Here is a 3,327-nt window from a genome sequence, read left to right as displayed (position 1 = left end):
CAGGTCGAACGCAGCGCATTAGAGACGAAACAAGGGCGACTGTCATGGGTCAATGCACGGCGGGTGTCTCCCCCCCCCCTCTCTCTCTCTCTCCCCGTTCAAAGAAGTAAGGAAGTAGCTAGCGTTTTTAATCTAGAAGCCTTTCACATCTGCATGTGCCAACGGCGTGCAGCTTGTGGAAAGGCGAAACAAGAGAAGCGATGCAGAGGTTTTTGTTTTGTTCCAACAATGGTACGGCACTTTATTGCAAACAGTCGTGTGTATAATACATCGACGAAGGGGGTGGTGACGATGGCTGACAATGGGCGGTATTTACACGGTGAAAAAGAAACAGCTATGAAATGCGAGAACGTTCCATGAGTGAACAACTTCTGCAAAAGGAAACTCGTATGCGAACAACTATTCGAAACGCTTAAAAAATGAGTTCAATTCGTGGCAAGCGCCCTTGAGAAGCGAATCACTGAGTGACGGGCAATTAAAAACTAGCATACGAGAGCGCAGCTTCGCTGTGCTTACGAAGCCGGGTATGTAGTTTCACTAAAAAAACTAATTTTTTAACATTGCCCTGCTAGGGCGGCTTAAGCTCAACATATGAACTATTTGGCCTCGACACATGATTTGAGCAGCATCTCGTCTTGCAGGCTAAAAAACACGCGCGGCTGGTCATTCGAGATACGTGGGAGGCCGAGCGAAAATTTGTTTTTAAAAGAAGCAAATACAAAAGGCACTCCTTGCTATCTTGTAATTGATAAAAATATAGGTGCGCGGGACAGGCGAGAATTATAAATACTAGTCAAAAGAGGGCACGGACACAGTAACGGTTTTGTAACGCAAACGATTTGGTGCCCGCGGAAGCGGACGACGTCGCGAAAGTGAGGAGGCCGAATCACTACGTGAAACGCACAAAGATAAAAACAGCAAACGATTAGTCCTGACTGGAATGCCGAGACTTGCCGGGTACGTCCGGAAACCGCGCTCCGCCGGATGAAGTTCGCTGTCAGCGACGCAATGAGGGTGGGCGGAGGCGTCGCCGGGTAGGCACGTCGCTTGCTGACTAGGCTTATTCCGAAACGGCGCCAAAAGAATAAAATAGAATAAAATAAAAACAGTCTGCAGTCCTTGCAATCTCTCAGCGTCACGCATAGTCCTAGTAGACGCCAAGATGAGGAACTGGTCGTCGCATTAGTCCAGCTTGACGGCGTCGGAAGCGGGCGCCGTGACGTGCCCCGTGACGTGCCCGTTCTTCTGGCTGCGCGAAGTCTTGGACGCCTTGTAGGCCTTGTTGTAGAAGTTGCGGAACATGAAGAACAGCATGACGGCCTCGGCCATGAGGATGTAGGCGAAGTACGGCGGGAAGCCGCAGTCGTAGAAGACGGGCACGGCGGCGTGCAAGAAGCCGACGACGAACTGGACCATCTGGAACTGCGTGAGGTAGCGCTTCCACCACAGGTACTTGCGCACCTCGGGCCCCATGGCGGCCAGGCAGTAGTACGTGTACATCACCATGTGCACGAAGCAGTTGATGAAGGGGAAGAAGGCGTTCTGGCCGCCGGCGCCGAAGTTGACGCCCATCCAGACGGTCCAGGCCACGGTGGTGTGGTGGACCACGTGGAGCAGCGAGATGTGCGAGAACTTCTTGGTGAAGACGAAGAACACCGTGTCCAGGAACTCGGTCATCTTGAGCAGCAGGTACCACCATCCGAGCGTGACCACGGCCATCGAGCCGTGGTCGGTGCCGTAGCTGACCGGCTGGCAGAACCAGTTGTACGGTCCCAGGTACGTGTAGCGACCGCCGGCGAAGAAGAAGAACGTGCTGAGCACCACCATGATCAAGTTGTACGCGATGAGCACGTTCTTGATCTGGAACGGCTCGCGGCCTTTCATCCAGTTGGGGCCCCACACCTTGACGAAGTAGACGTAGCCGGCGATGATGGACAGGATGGTCATCGGGCTGCCCATCAGCGGCCAGCCCTTGACCCGGGGGTCCGTGCTGGCCACGACCGCATGGTAGCTGGACACGGCTTGGTCCCACACGAATGACATCTTCTGCCGAGATCGGAGTAGGGCGTCGTACTGCACCAGATGCGACAAAAGGGGGCGAAAGCGGCGACGAAGAGTAAAAGCGGGCCGAGCGCACGCTGTAGTGCACGAAGTGTGCAAAGGAGGGAACGGCTTCTTTTCCCACTGGAAGCTGGTGCCTCAATGCTGCCTTGCCAGCCATCACGCGGCCGGTTTATACGCCGCCGGTACCACGTGACCGCGTGCGTAAACGGGGAGGAGGAAAAAGCGCCGCATCTCTATTATGCCGGGGCCGGCGGCTACCCTTGCTCCCCTCTCCCGCCGCTGACGTCGTCGGTAACGCTCTCCGGTCGGCCGCGCGGTGGAGCGACCGCCAGATACCGCCTCAAGGCAAGGCTCACGCGCCGCCCCGAGCGCTGTACCAGGCCGCGGGTACTGCAGGCATTCCCCAAGGTCCCCCTCAGCTGTGTTTATGCCAATTGTATGCTTTTTCCTCCGCCCGCTCTCGGCCTTTCATCTTCAAATCAGCATCCCCTTCTCACCGCATCTCTGGTTGACCTAGCGGAGGCCAGACTGACCACGGCGCTTCAGGAGCCAATTTTGTGGCAGCTCTAGCACTGGTGTCGTTTTGACGTCCTTTGTTTTACGCAAGCGTTTTAAAGAGGATGAGAGAGGTACTCTTACGTCATTGGCGCGTATCTTAGTGACCATGTGCGGCTCGGACGGTCTTGCTTGCTCGCCTTGCGTGAGAATCTGGAGGAGGTGGGGATTGGCGCGGAGGCATTAGAAGGCTCGTTGCACTCCTGGTGGTGGCTGGTGGACTTTAGGTTATCGAGAAACGCCCTGCGCTCAGAAGAGACGGAAATAAAAAAAAGTGATTATAAATACCATGTTCGGTTCTTGCTCTTTACGCCCTCTTTTTCACGTATTTGCGCGAATCCACGACTTGTGGCCGTGACAGAGGCGTGAGATGAATGCACGGGGGCGCCCCTGACTGCGCAATTTCGACGATTGTTTCGGTCGTCACTATATTAAGCGCTCTGATGTGTGTTGCGTCTGCCCCACCTATCACCACTCTTGTATGAAAAACTCCGGGTGGCACGCTATTAAGGACCACCACCGATGGGGCAGACAGGACCTGTTGTGACCGGAGATTATGGGATTGTGCTAAGGGGCCGTGGGACACCCGTGCTAAGGAAACGAAGGTCCATATGAACATGTCCTTCTAATAACTAAATAAAGCTTGAAATCCACGCCTGTACAAAGAAAAAATTATTGCAAAAAGATTTCTCTTTTTTTTTTTCTTAA

General features: G+C 54.2%; 1 pseudogene; it reads right to left on the bottom strand.

Moving 5' to 3' along the window:
* Positions 1-209: 209 nt before the first annotated feature.
* LOC144175160 (very long chain fatty acid elongase AAEL008004 pseudogene) lies at positions 210-2,601 on the bottom strand (annotated as a pseudogene).
* Positions 2,602-3,327: the final 726 nt, after the last annotated feature.

This window comes from Haemaphysalis longicornis, unplaced genomic scaffold (genome assembly GCF_048455015.1).
Source record: "Haemaphysalis longicornis isolate Haplotype H1 unplaced genomic scaffold, Haemaphysalis longicornis Haplotype H1 scaffold_3, whole genome shotgun sequence".
NCBI classification, from domain to species: domain Eukaryota; kingdom Metazoa; phylum Arthropoda; class Arachnida; order Ixodida; family Ixodidae; genus Haemaphysalis; species Haemaphysalis longicornis.
Note: the sequence above shows the minus strand (reverse complement) of the source record. Positions and strands in the feature narration are given on the sequence as shown.